The 15,603-nt window shown below is 47.7% G+C and overlaps 1 protein-coding gene across 1 annotated transcript in view; it reads right to left on the bottom strand.

The window, feature by feature from the left end:
* The window catches only part of LOC120997255 (cytochrome P450 2K6-like), a 90,433-nt gene extending 76,716 nt beyond the window's left edge, over positions 1-13,717 (bottom strand). Inside the window, exon 1 of the mRNA XM_040427267.1 lies at positions 13,679-13,717. The gene's annotated coding sequence lies outside the window, so the exon portion shown is untranslated. The remainder of the gene's footprint in view (positions 1-13,678) is intronic.
* Between the last annotated feature and the right edge of the window lie 1,886 nt (positions 13,718-15,603).

The following is a 15,603-nucleotide window of genomic DNA, read 5'->3' as shown; positions in this document are numbered from 1 at the left end:
CTATAAATGGAGAAAGTTCAGCACTGCTGCTACTCTCCCTAGGAGTGGCCGTCCTGTAAAGATGACTGCAAGAGCACAGCGCAGACTGCTAAATGAGGTGAAGAAGAATCCTAGAGTGTATTCTAAAGACTTACAAAAGTCTCTGGCATATGATAACATCCCTGTTAGCGAATCTACGAGACGTAAAACACTAAACAAGAATGGATTTCATGGGATACCACAGAGGAAGCCACTGCTGTCCTAAAAAAAACATTGCTGCACGTTTACAGTTTGCACCTGGATGTTCCACAGCAGTACTGGCAAAATATTCTGTGGACAGATGAGTCCAAAGTTGAGTTGTTTGAAAGAAACACACAACACTATGTGTGGAGAAAAAGAGGCACAGCACACCAACATCAAAACCTCATCCCAACTGTGGTGGGGGCATCATGGTTTGGGGCTGCTTTGCTGTGTCAGGGCCTGGATGGATTGCTATCATCGAAGGAAAAATGAATTCCCAAGTTTATCAAGACATTTTGCAGGAGAACTTAAGGCAATCTGTCCACCAGCTGAAGCTCAAAAGAAGATGGGTGTTGCAACAGGACAACGACCCAAAGCATAGAAGTAAATCAACAACAGAATGGCTTAAACATAAAAAAATACGCCTTCTGGAGTGGCCCAGTCAGAGTCCTGACCTCCACCCGATTGAGATGCTGTGGCATGACCTCAAGAAAGTGATTCACACCAGACATCTCAAGAATATTGCTGAACTGAAACAGTTCTGTAAAGAGGAATGGTCAAGAATTACTCCTTTACTCCTGACCGTTGTGCACGTCTGATCTGCAACTACAGGAAACGTTTGGTTGAAGTTATTGCTGCCAAAGGAGGTTCAACCAGTTATTAAATCCAATTGTTCACATACTTTTTCCACCTGCACTGTGAATGTTTACATGGTGTGTTCAATAAAAACATGGTACCATTTAATTTTTTGTGTGTTATTAGTTAAGCAGACTGTGATTGTCTATTGTTGTGACTTAGATGAAGATCAGATCACATTTTATGACCAATTTCTGCAGAAATCAATATCATTCCAAAGGGTTCACATACTTTTTCTTGCAACTGTATATAGATATATTTGCACACACACACAAAATATTACATAGACATATGCTTTAAATTCTGAGGGGGGGTCAGTACCTCCTACCTCCCTTTGCCTTCTTAGAAATAGGCTATTACTAAATAGGCAATGAAGGGCAGGGATTGACCCCCCCAATCAAAATTTGACGCATATGTCTAGGGGGGCTGCTGTGTGGTAAGCAGTGAATATTGTCCTGTGTGTGTGTGTGTGTGTGTGTGTGTGTGTGTATATAGTTGTCCTCAAAGGTTTACATACCCTTGCAGAATTTATGATTTCTTAACCATTGTTCAGAGAATATGAATGATAGCGCAAAAACTTTTCTTTCACTCATGGTTAGTGGTTACTCTTTAAATCATAATCACAACACAAACTATCTAAAGGACTGTGGTCAAAAGTTTACATACCCTGGTGATTTGGCCTGATAACATGCACACAACTTGACACAAAAGGGTTACAATGGCTATTAAAGGTAAACATCTTCACCTGTGATCTGTTTGCTTGTAAAAGATGAAAGGTGAAAGATGAAGGCAGCCACAGACAGGAAGCTTCTGTTCAAATTTCTTTTATTCTAATGTATAAAATCCGGCTCAACGCGTTTCGGGACAATATCCCTTCAAACTGCTCCTGATGAAGGGACATTGTCCCGAAACGCGTTGAGACGGATTTTATACATTAGAATAAAAGAAATTTGAACAGAAGCTTCCTGTCTATGGCTGCCTTCATCTTTCACCATCTTGAGGCGATCCTGGCTGGGGGGGTATTGGTTTACCGGTGTATTATGCGTATCCGAGTAAACCCCCCCCCCCTGTGAAGTGAGTAGTATCTCATTGTTCATACATATACAAAAGTGTATATATTCCCCACGACCAGTGGTGATTTTTAACTTTTTACAACTTTACACGTTGATTTTAACCTTTTCATACATTGTTTCTAATTGATCTTTAACATTGTTTTTATTTGATCTTCACTATTGTTTTATAGGTTATATATGATCTTTATATCGTTCCGCACATCATTGTACCGCAATCCAACTCTTCTTCTGTTAGTCCCACCGACCAACCCATCCAGCCAATTGGCGCTTTCCCAGTGTCACCTTTGCGGGACATTGGGGGTATCCACACACCCAATTTCCACTCCCCTTTTGCTCATCTTTTTTGACTCCTGACAGACCCTTGCATCTTTCATCCACTGCTGCCCTGATGTTGTTTGGATTCTAAGTCTTGAGGAAAGCAAAAGAATTGTCAAAGGATATGTGGGAAAAGGTAGTTGAACTCTATAAAACAGGAAAGGGATATAAGAATATATCAAAGGACTTGACAGTGCCAATCAGCAGTGTTCAAACTCTAATTAAGAAGTGGAAAAGTAGGGGTTCTGTTGAAACCAAACCACGGACAGGTAGACCAACTAAACTTTCAGCCACAACTGCTAGAAAAATTGTTTGGGATGCAAGGAAAAATGCACACATAACTTCAGGTGAAATACAGGACTCTCTGAAAGAATGTGGTGTGGCTGTTTCAAGATGCACAATAAGTAGGCACTTGAAGAAAGATGGGCTGCATGGTCGAGTTGCTAGAAGAAAGCCATTACTACGCAAAAGCCACAAGGTATCCCGCTTACAATATGCCAAACAGCACAGAGACAAGCCTCAAACTTTCTGGCACAAAGTCATTTGGAGTGATGAGACTAAATTTGAACTGTTTGGACACAATCATAAACGTTACATTTGGAGAGGAGTCAACAAGGTGGTGGATCACTGATGTTTTGTGGATGTGTGAGCTACAAAGGCACAGGAAATTTGGTCAGAATTGATGGCAATGTGAATGCAGTAATGTATCAACAAATACTGGAGGAAAATTTGCACTCATCATCCTGGAAGCTGCGAATCGGAGGTACTTGGACATTCCAACATGACAATAATCCAAGACACAAGGCCAAGTCGACCGGTCATTGGCTATAGCAAAATAAAGTGAAGGTTCTGGAGTGGCCATCTCAGTCTCCAGACCTCAATATCATTGAGCCACTCTGGGAAGACCTCAAACGTGCATTTCATGCAAGACAGCCCAAGAATTTAAGGGAACTGAAGGCTTTTTACCAGGAAGAATGGGCAGCTTTACCATCTGAGAAGATAAAGAGCTTCATCCACAACTATTACAAAAGAGTTCAAGCTGTCATTAATGTTAAAGGGGGCAATACATGGTATTAAGAACTGGGGTATGTAAACTTTTGATCAGGGTCATTTGGGTAGTTTGTGTTGTGATTATGATTTAAAAAGAGTAAAGTTGTCTTACAATAAATGGCTTCAGCCAACCACTAACCATGAGTAAAAGAAAAGTTTTTGTGTTATCATTAGAGTTGAGCGAACACCTGGATGTTCGGGTTCGACGAGTTCGGCCGAACTTTCGAAAAATGTTCGGGTTCGGGATCCGAACTCGACCCGAACTTCATCCCGAACCCGAACCCCATAGAAGTCAATGGGGACCCGAACTTTTGGGCACTAAAAAGGCTGTAAAACACACCCGGAAAGGGCTAGAGGGCTGCAAAAGGCAGCAAAATGTAGTTAAATCCCCTGCAAACAAATGTAGATAGGGAAATGATGAGTTAACATAAAATAAATAAAAATTAAACAATATTAATTGGAGTGAGGTCCCATAGCACAGAATCAGGCTTCAAGTCACCCACCAATGGAGAAGGTCACTTACTATTATTTTGACCACAGCACCCAGACAAAGGAGAGAGGTCCCACAGCAGAGAACCAGGCATCATATCACCCACCACAGGAGTAGGCCACCATTTAGTTACTTTGACCCCTACACCCAGACGGAGGAGAGAGGTTACACAGCAGAGAATCAGGCATTTAGATCACCCACCACAGGAGTAGGCCACCATTGAATCAGACCCCGGCAACCATGTCAGATGGCACAAGCATAAGCTTTATATCAATCAGCACAGGAGAAGGCGACTTTGACAGACTTTGACCCCTACACCCGGACGGAGGAGAGAGGTTTCAAAGCAGAGAATCAGGCATTTAGATCACCCACCACAGGAGTAGGCCCCAATTTAATGGGACCCCGGCAACCATGTCAGATGGCACAACCATCAGCTTCATATCAATCAGCACAGGAGAAGGCGACTTTGAAAGACTTTGACCCCTACACCCAGACGGAGGAGAGAGGTTTCACAGCAGAGAATCAGGCATTTAGATCACCCACCACAGGAGTAGGCCCCCATTGAATCAGACCCTGGCAACCATGTCAGATGGCACAACCATCAGCTTTATATCAATCAGCACAGGAGAAGGCGACTTTGAAAGACTTTGACCCCTACACCCAGATGGAGGAGAGAGGTTTCACAGCAGAGAATCAGGCATCATATCAACCACCACAGGAGAAGCCACCATTTAGTTACTTTGACCCCTGCACCCAGGAAGAGGAGAGAGGCACCACAGCACATATTCTGGCATCATATCAGCCACCACAGGAGAAGCCACCATTGAGTTACTTTGACCCCTGCACCCAGGAAGAGGAGAGAGGCCCCACAGCACATATTCTGGCATCATATCAGCCACCACAGGAGAAGCCACCATTTAGTTACTTTGACCCCTTCACCCAAACAGAGGAGAGAGGTTCCACATCAGAGAATCAGGCATCATATCAACCACCACAGGAGTAGGCCACAATTTAATGGGACCCCGGCAACCATGTCAGATGGCACAACCATCAGCTTCATATCAATCAGCACAGGAGAAGGCGACTTTGAAAGACTTTGACCCCTACACCCAGACGGAGGAGAGAGGTTTCACAGCAGAGAATCAGGCATTTAGATCACCCACCACAGGAGTAGGCCCCCATTGAATCAGACCCTGGCAACCATGTCAGATGGCACAACCATCAGCTTTATATCAATCAGCACAGGAGAAGCCACCATTGAGTTACTTTGACCCCTGCACCCAGGAAGAGGAGAGAGGCCCCACAGCACATATTCTGGCATCATATCAGCCACCACAGGAGAAGCCACCATTGAGTTACTTTGACCCCCGCACCCAGGAAGAGGAGAGAGGCACCACAGCACATATTCTGGCATCATATCAGCCACCACAGGAGAAGCCACCATTGAGTTACTTTGACCCCTGCACCCAGGAAGAGGAGAGAGGCCCCACAGCACATATTCTGGCATCATACTAACCACCACAGGAGAAGCCACCATTGAGTTACTTTGACCCCTGCACCCAGGAAGAGGAGAGAGGCCCCACAGCACATATTCTGGCATCATATCAGCCACCACAGGAGAAGCCACCATTGAGTTACTTTGACCCCCGCACCCAGGAAGAGGAGAGAGGCACCACAGCACATATTCTGGCATCATATCAGCCACCACAGGAGAAGCCACCATTGAGTTACTTTGACCCCTTCACCCAAACAGAGGAGAGAGGCCCCACAGCACATATTCTGGCATCATACTAACCACCACAGGAGAAGCCACCATTGAGTTACTTTGACCCCTGCACCCAGGAAGAGGAGAGAGGCCCCACAGCACATATTCTGGCATCATATCAGCCACCACAGGAGAAGCCACCATTGAGTTACTTTGACCCCCGCACCCAGGAAGAGGAGAGAGGCACCACAGCACATATTCTGGCATCATATCAGCCACCACAGGAGAAGCCACCATTGAGTTACTTTGACCCCCGCACCCAGGAAGAGGAGAGAGGCACCACAGCACATATTCAGGCATCATATCACACACCACAGGAGAAGGCCTCTTTCAGTGATTTAGGCCTTTGGACCCAGACAGAGGAGAGAGGCACCACAGCACATATTCTGGCATCATATCAGCCACCACAGGAGAAGCCACCATTGAGTTACTTTGACCCCTGCACCCAGGAAGAGGAGAGAGGCCCCACAGCACATATTCTGGCATCATATCAGCCACCACAGGAGAAGCCACCATTTAGTTACTTTGACCCCTTCACCCAAACAGAGGAGAGAGGTTCCACATCAGAGAATCAGGCATTTAGATCACCCACCACAGGAGTAGGCCCCCATTGAATCAGACCCTGGCAACCATGTCAGATGGCACAACCATCAGCTTTATATCAATCAGCACAGGAGAAGCCACCATTGAGTTACTTTGACCCCTGCACCCAGGAAGAGGAGAGAGGCCCCACAGCACATATTCTGGCATCATATCAGCCACCACAGGAGAAGCCACCATTTAGTTACTTTGACCCCTGCACCCAGGAAGAGGAGAGAGGCACCACAGCACATATTCTGGCATCATATCAGCCACCACAGGAGAAGCCACCATTTAGTTACTTTGACCCCTTCACCCAAACAGAGGAGAGAGGTTCCACATCAGAGAATCAGGCATCATATCAACCACCACAGGAGTAGGCCACAATTTAGTTTATTTGACCCCTGCACCCAGGAAGAGGAGAGAGGCCCCACAGCACATATTCTGGCATCATATCACACACCACAGGAGAAGGCCTCTTTCAGTGATTTAGGCCTTTGGACCCAGACAGAGGAGAGAGGTCAGAGATTAGCTTCATATCCCCCAGCACAGCAGAAGACCGCTTTATTTGACTTAGGCCTCAGCACCCAGACAGAAGACAGAGGTAGCATGGCAGAGGTTATGGCTTCATGTCACCCGTTAGTTTAACCGGCCACTTTCATCTGGTTAGGCCCCGGCGCCCAGACAGAGAAGAGTTTCATTCAACTGTGGGTTTCATAAAATTTGTATCAAATAAAGAAGTGGCCCGTAGCACAACAAGACATGTTTTAGGCAGTTAATAAGGACTACTCTGCACAAGGGAGGGACAGGTCCTGTGGGATCCATGCCTGGTTCATCTTTATGAAGGTCAGCTTGTCCACGTTGGCTGTGGACAGGCGGCTGCGCTTGTCAGTAATGACGCCCCCTGCCGTGCTGAATACGCGTTCAGATAAAACGCTGGCCGCCGGGCAGGAAAGCACCTCCAAGGCATAACATGCTAACTCTGGCCACGTGGACAATTTCGAAACCCAGTAGTTGAATGGGGCCGAACCATCCGTCAGGATGTGGAGGGGTGTGCAGACATACTGTTCAACCATGTTAGTGAAATGCTGCCTCCTGCTAACACGTTCCGTATCAGGTGTCGGTGCAGATAGCTGTGGCGTGGAGACAAAACTTTTCCACATTTCTGCCATGCTAACCCTGCCCTCAGATGAGCTGGCCGTGACACAGCTGCGTTGGCGACCTCTTGCCACTCCTCTGCCTTCACCTTCCACCTGTTCCCCTGTGACATGTGGGAATGCTCTCAAGAGCGCCTCTATCAGCGTGCGCTTGTACTCGCGCATCTTACGGTCGCGCTCCAGTTCAGGAATTAAAGTGGGCACATTGTCTTTATACCGGGGATCCAGCAGGGTGGCCACCCAGTAGTCTGCACACGTTAAAACGTGGGCAACTCTGCTGTCGTTGCGCAGGCATTGGAGCATATATTCGCTCATGTGGGCCAGGCTACCCATGGGTAAGGACAAGCTGTCCTCTGTGGGAGGCGTATCGTCATCGTCCACCGTATCCCCCCAGCCACGCACCAGTGATGGGCCTGGGCTGCCACCCCGCTGTGAACTTGCGTCATCCTCGTCCCCCTCCACCTCCTCCTCCTCATCCTCCTCGTCCTCCAGTACAGTGCCTTGGCTGGCGACTTGTGAACCTGTCCTCTGCTGCTTAAACAAACCTCCCTCTGAGCCACTTCGAACAGACTGGCCCGAAAGTGTTAGAAACGAGCCCTCATCCTCCTCCTCCTCCTCCACCTGGGCCACCTCCTCTAACATCATTGCCCTAAGTGTTTTCTCAAGTAGACATAGAAGTGGTATTGTAACGCTGATAACAGTGTCATCGCCACTGGCCATGTTGGTGGAGTACTCGAAACAGCGCAGCAGGGCACACAGGTCTCGCATGGAGGCCCAATCATTGGTGGTGAAGTGGTGCTGTTCGGCAGTACGACTGACGCGAGCGTGCTGCAGCTGAAACTCCACTATGGCCTGCTGCTGCTCGCACAGTCTCTCCAGCATGTGCAAGGTGGAGTTCCACCGGGTGGGCACGTCGCATATGAGGCGGTGAGCGGGAAGGCCGAAGTTCCGCTGTAGCGCAGACAGGCGAGCAGCGGCAGGATGTGAACGGCGGAAGCGCGCACAGACGGCCCGCACTTTATGCAGCAGCTCTGACATGTTGGGGTAGTGGTGAATGAACCTCTGCACCACCAAGTTCAGCACATGCGCCAGGCAAGGGATGTGCGTCAAACCGGCTAGTCCCAGAGTTGCCACGAGATTTCGCCCATTATCGCATACCACCAGGCCTGGCTTGAGGCCCACCGGCAGAAACCACTAGTCGGTCTGTTGTTCAATACCCCGCCACAACTCCTTTGCGCTGTGGGGCCTGTCCCCCAAACATATGAGTTTCAGAATGGCCTGCTGACGTTTACCCCGGGCTGTGCTGAAGTTGGTGGTGAAGGTGTGTGGCTGACCGGATGAGCTTGTGGAAGCAGTGGAGGAGGAAGCCGAGTAGGAGGAGGAGGCTACAAGAGGCAGAGAATGATGCCCTGCGATCCTAGGGGGCGGAAGGACGTGCGCCAAGGAACTGTCCGCCGGGGGCCCAGCCGCCACTACATTCATCCAGTGTGCAGTTAGTGAGATATAGCGTCCCTGGCCGTGCTTACTGGTCCACGTATCTGTGGTTAGGTGGACCTTGCCACAAATGGCGTTGCGCAGTGCACACTTGATTTTATCGGACACTTGCATGTGCAGGGAAGGCACGGCTGTCTTGGAGAAGTAGTGGCGGCTGGGAACCACATACTGCGGGACAGCCATGGCCATCAGCTGTTTGAAGCTGTCTGTGTCCACCAGCCGGAATGACAGCATTTCAAAGGCCAGCAGTTTAGAAATGCTGGCGTTCAGGCCAAGGGCTCGAGGGTGACTCGGGGGGAATTTGCGCTTCCTCTCTAAGGTTTGAGATATTGAGAGCTGAACGCTGCTGTGTGATATAGTGGAGACGCTAGTTGACGGTGGCGGTGGTGGTGGTGTCGGTGGCACATCCTCTGTTTGCTGCTCGGCAGGTGGTAACATTCCTCTCGAGGCGGAAGCCGAGGCAGCAGCGGTAGAGGGAGCAGGGGGAGCCTCAGCGAGTGCCTGGTTTTTAAGGTGTGTACCCCACTGCAGTTCATGCTTTGCATGTAGATGCCTGGTCATGCAGGTTGTGCTGAGGTTCAGAACGTTAATGCCTCGCCTCAGGCTCTGATGGCAGAGCGTGCAAGTCACTCGGGTCTTGTCGGTAGGACATTGTTTAAAGAAGTGCCATGCCAGGGAACTCTTTGAAGCTGCCTTTGTGGGGCTGGGTCCCTGTTGGCGATGTCCAGTAGCAGGCGAACTCTGGGGGCGGCGGCTCGTCTGCTTTGGCCCCCTGCTCCCTCTTTGGCTTCGCTGTTGTCTCGGTCTCACCACTACCTCTTCCTCTGAACTGTGAAAGTCATCGCCACGACCTTCAGTCCATGTGGGGTCTAAGACCTCATCGTCCTCTGCATCGTCTTCCACCCAGTCTCCCTCCCTGACCTCCTCCTGTTCAGTCTGCACACTGCAAAAAGACGCGGCAGTGGGCACCTGTGTTTCGTCATCATCAGAGAGTCGGTGACTCTGCTGTGGTGGTATTCCCATGTCCTCTTCATCTGGAGACATAAGTGGTTGTGCGTCAGTGCATGGTATGTCTTCCTCCACTGGGGAAGGGCTAGGTGGACGCCCCTGGGAAACCCTGGAAGCAGAGTCTTCAAACAGAAGAAGAGACTGCTGCATAACTTGTGGCTCAGACCGTTTCCCTGATATGCTTGGGGGTGATGTGACAGACTGATGGGCTTGGTTTTCAGGTGCCACCTGTGCGCTTTCCGCAGAAGACTGGGTGGAAGACCATGTGGTGAACGTGCTGGAAGCACTGTCGGCCACCCAATCGATTAATGCCTGTACCTGCTCAGGCCTTACCATCCTAAGAGCGGCATTGGGCCCCACGAGATATTGCGGTACATTCTGCCGGCTAGTTGAGGGAGCTGTGTGCGCCTGGGGCCGAACGGCCACGTCCTCTACCAGCAACAGAGGCTCCACGGACACCACCACGACCGCGTCCTCGTCCCTTAATAGTATTTTTCTTCATTGTTGCGATTCAACTCGCACCACAATGAAATATATTATTTTTTATAAGCAAAATCCCCTCACTGGAATACTTTCAGTCTTTTGACTGTATGGATTACAGATGGAATGACTGTTATATGTGAGTACCGCTTTCTTTGACAGATTCTAGTATGGGTACATATATGTTTTCCCAACCCCAGCACATTAGTTTGCTAATTCCAGATGTATGAAACGCAGGCCTAACTGTATCTAGTATATTGAACGCCAGATAAACTAACTTGGCCTTTTTTAAATAAAAAAAAAATTCCCTCACTGGAATACTTTCAGTCTTTTGACTGTATGGATTACAGATGGAATGACTGTTATATGTGAGTACCGCTTTCTTTGACAGATTCTAGTATGGGTACATATATGTTTTCCCAACCCCAGCACATTAGTTTGCTAATTCCAGATGTATGAAACGCAGGCCTAACTGTATCTAGTATATTGAACGCCAGATAAACTAACTTGGCCTTTTTTAAATAAAAAAAATCCCCTCACTGGAATACTTTCAGTCTTTTGACTGTATGGATTACAGATGGAATGACTGTTATATGTGAGTACCGCTTTCTTTGACAGATTCTAGTATGGGTACATATATGTTTTCCCAACCCCAGCACATTAGTTTGCTAATTCCAGATGTATGAAACGCAGGCCTAACTGTATCTAGTATATTGAACGCCAGATAAACTAACTTGGCCTTTTTTAAATAAAAAAAAAATTCCCTCACTGGAATACTTTATGGCTTTTCACTGTATGGATTACAGGTGGACTGGTATTAGTAGGGGTGACACAAGCACACCCAAGTCCCTGATGTAGGATTTCTATGGCACAGACCACTATTACAAGTGATTAATGGACGTTGGGAGAGATTGTGCTGCAGCACTAGTCCCAAGATGGCCGCCGCCTATCAGCCCAGTAACATGTTCCACAAAATGGTCTGCACAACCTTTAAAAAAAATAGCCTTGGACTGTGCTGCTAAATCGCTATTGGTCTGAATCCCAGGTGTAGATGTCTGACTTGTTTGGAGCTTTGGAATGCACACTGTGGCAGCTTCTGCTGCAGCACTACAAGTCGCAAAATGGCGGCCGGCGGTCAGCCCAGGTACATGTGGATGGAAAAATCACTCTGGCCACTCTAAAAATAGCCAATCCCTATCAAAAAAGCAGCTCAGCTGCAGTTGTTCAGATGAATCACAGGTGGAGGAGAGAAATTTGCTTCCAGTTATTCAATTATCCCTGCCTATTCTCGCCCTAGCATCAGCTGCGTCTATCCCTGTTCTATTCACATCGGGAGTGAGCACGTCCCGACGTGCGCACAAGCTTATAAGAGGCTGAGTCACATGCTGCACTTGGCCAATCACAGCCTTGCCAATAGTAGGCATGGCTGCGATGGCATCTTAGGGCAAGTAGTATGATGCATGTTGATTGGCTGCTTTGCAGCCTTTCAAAATGCGCCAAAATACATGCCGAACGACGAACCCGAACCCGAACTTTTACGAAAAAGTTCGGGTTCGGGTCCGTGTCACGAACACCCCAAAATTCGGTACGGACCCGAACTATGCTCGAACTGTTCGCTCAACACTAGTTATCATTAATATTCTCTGAACAATGGTTAAGAAATCATAAATTCTGCAAAGGTATGTAAACTTATAAGCAAATCTGGTATACACACACACACACACACATTAGTATATAAACATACACACTAATAACCGACTGTAAACTCACTGTGTCCCCCTTCCTTACACCCTGCAGCACATGTGCAGACTGTCTGCTGTGTCTGTGCAATGTGGAATGCTGGAGATACTTTCAGGGCGGGCTCTGCAGGTCACAGTGGTTAGGAGGTCAGAGCAGTAAAGCGCTGCTAACCCTGCCGGGGCTTCTCTCTCTCACAGGGCTCTGCTGCTGCTGCTAAAACTGTAATGATGATTGGCACATCATGCAGGAGAATCAGGAGAAAGTATATCAGACTAAAGCATTTGGCAGACAGCTGCTGTGGAAAAGAGCAAGGGAGCAGTGTACTCAGGTCGGAAAGGGGGTGTAGTGTCCCACTCCAGTTGGATGGGAACACTACAAATTGCTGTGTGTCATTTCATGCCATTTTATGCATTTCCTTTGTCACAGCTGCTAAATTCCTATTTGAGGCTGGTGAATGCATTAAATACATCCAGCACTAGAGGTCTCTGTAACACCATGTATATAGGTCAGCCACAGGAAGTTCAGGAGGAGATTAGGAGTGAGGAGTTAGGAGGAGAGGAGACACACTTGGCTCTGTTCTCCTGGTCCTAGCCCAGGGGTCCATACTACTGCAACCTTTGTAGTCCAAGACTAGGACTTATTGATCCATTACTGTAATACCCCTTCCAGGGACCCTTCCAGGGATTAAGAGAATAATTGTTGTATCTTGTGCAACCTTTTCAAAGAATGGAGCAGAGAGTTTGCCTGCCCTTGGGTTGCTGAATTACTGAATATAGCTGAATTGCAGAATAGAACTTACAGAGGACCAAACTATTATTGAAAGGCTAAGTAACCAGAGTAAGATCAGGAACCAAGTACAAGTAAGATCATCACTCCTATACAGTTGAGCTGATCCTACATACACCACCTCACTGAGCCTGTTATTGGGATTTACAGCTTTACCATCTGTATTTATGGCAAAATGCTGCTATACTTATTGCAAGACAAGTAAAGTTCCTGTTTGGTTCAAATACTGCCTCTCTCATCATTCTACTCTATCTCCTAATTGCAACTTACGCTGCTGGCGTCACGAACAACACAGGGGCCCAGCCACCAAAGTACCGTAAGCATACCCACTACCATCAAGGGCACCTCAACTTCCATCTGGCTAGTGTTCGCTGCAACAAAGAGTGCCCCAGAGGATTTGGTGCTGTCTTCCCCTCCACTGCACGCCGGCCCAGGGAGCTACGACAAAAGTGAGTACAACTACTACACCCATTCGGCACACCATTACACTCACATATCGCCCCTGCGGTCTGGCTCGTTGCAGGGGCAGGGTCATTCAGCCTGGCTGGGCCCCTTCAACTCATGGACCCCATAGCAACTGCATAGTCTGCCTCTATGGGCGGAACGCCAGTGGCTGTAATAAAGTACCTGTGTTTTTAGAAATGGCATTTTGGGAGTGAGAGGCTTTTTTTTTATACAGAGTATGGCATTCTTCTCATAGTCTATTCTATAGGATTGGGAAAAAAACAGCAGGAAAATGCATATGGTAAATTATATAAATGAAAAACTAATCAAAAACACTTTTGAAATAATCGTATAAGAAAAAGTGTTTCAAGGTTTTAAAAAAAAAAATTGTGTGAAAGAGAGGATCTTAAAGGACTACAAAGGGTGTAAGAGCAGAAGTTACCGTGCAGTGTAGAGGACACAGCCGCTTCCCTCCTCTGCCTCGCGCTGAATGAACTGGGTGTTGTCAGCACTGGGAGAATATTTAAACCATATGATGACTTCACCTGTGGAATTTGACTCTGACAGGTCTATTCTCATTGTATGTAACTGCATAGAAATCTCTCTTGGAAGGTTTTTATGGTTATTGAACAGTCATTGTATTTCTAAATGATTTCATCAGTTCTTGCCTTTTTCTTATTCATTTTCATTACTTTTTGGAGCCAACTCTGCGTATGTACGTAATTAGAGATGAGCGAAGTTTTGAAAAATTCGATTCAGCAGCTTCGCCAAAGTTCGACAATAAACTTGATTAGTTATGAAATAATTTGTCGCAAATTACTATAAATCAGGTATACCCAGGCCAATCTGCCTAAAATCAGCGTTTTCAAATCTGGTATAAAAACAGAGTTCAGATGGAATTGGAGCACAATGACATCTATCCTCCACTGAAGTGTAGGTTGAATAAAACGCAAATGTTTGACTCCGTTTTAAAGAACCAGCAGGCGGATCCATCAGATGGAATCAGCGAAACTGTGGTGTGAACCCACTCTGAGGTATATTCTTCCCACTTGGTGGCTCAATCTCAGTGTGAAAGCTTGGAAGTTACAGCTGCAGAAAGCAGTATTTTTAACCAACTTGGGAGCCCAATCCCAGTGTGCTGGCCAAGTGTCTAATAGATTTCATAAAAAGTAGTATAAAGTAGTTGCTCTGGGACAGAGTGGGGAGGGTGGCAGCAGCAGCAACAGTGACACTAGTGGGTGGCTCCATGACAGAGTGGGGAAGGTGGCAGCAGTAGTGGCCCCATCACAGAGGGTGACGGTAGCAGCAGCAGTTTTAGTAACAGTGACAATAGTGGGGAGGGTGGGGAGGGTGGCAGAAGCAGCAGGGCCGGAAAAGGTGACAATAGTGGTCCCATAAAAGATTGGGGAGGGTGGCAGCAGCAGCAGTGACAGTACCAGTGGCCATCGTAGCCCCATGACAGAGAGGAAAGGGTGGCAGCAGTGGGAGTAACAGTGGCAATAGTGTTCCCATGACATGGGACAGTGTGGTTCGCCATAGCTGATAAGGTGAAGAACCGCATGACAAATGCTATCTTTGCATAGGTGAGATGATGGAGGACCACTGTGCCTACAGGGGAGGGTGAGGACAAGGTGGAGGATGAGGATCCAGAGGAGGACATTGGTGCAGAAATCGCACGATTACAACGCGGAGATGGCATTGCCATCACCAGGTCAAGTTCTGGTGTGCCTGGGGTGGATCGGCATTTACCCAGTGGGCTGTGAATGACATATTGTCCTTGACCACAGTTACAACTCCATACATCAGTGCTGGTGTGAACTCTATCACTCACTGAGAGGCCCAAGCACTGGCCCACATTCTGCTCAAGATGTGTGTACAGGGCTGGTACAGCATTTTTACAAAGGTAATGTCGGCTTGGGACTCTCTACCTTAGGTTGGTAAAAACCACCAGTTCTCTGAAATGTGCAGATAAGTGCACACATACAGTTCTCTTCTTGCAATCACCTCGGTGATCAATTGCTGTCGAAACAAGTGACGAGGAGGAGCATCAAGAGCAATAGATGACATTGAAGTCGATGGGAAGAAACAACAGCTTCCTTCTGCTGAAGTTAAAGAGCCCTGACTGCCGGAGATGGGGTGCAGGCCGGTGGGAGATGCAGCGATTGGTGGATCAGGCTGTAAGACTAAATGAGTGGCACTGTTTTCCCATGCCACTTCATGGTGGCACTCCATGTGTTGACGCAGGGCCATCATGCCAACGTTAGCACCCCAGACCCCTCACCTTCTGGTCACACATCCTGTATAGCGCCATGCTAACATCCGCCAGTGACTGTGTGAAATATTCCCATACTGCTGAGTATCACATTT

Source organism: Bufo bufo, chromosome 4 (genome assembly GCF_905171765.1).
Source record: "Bufo bufo chromosome 4, aBufBuf1.1, whole genome shotgun sequence".
Taxonomy (NCBI): Eukaryota; Metazoa; Chordata; class Amphibia; order Anura; family Bufonidae; genus Bufo; species Bufo bufo.
The sequence above is the reverse complement of the archived record's forward strand: the minus strand, read 5'-3'. Positions and strand labels throughout refer to the sequence as shown.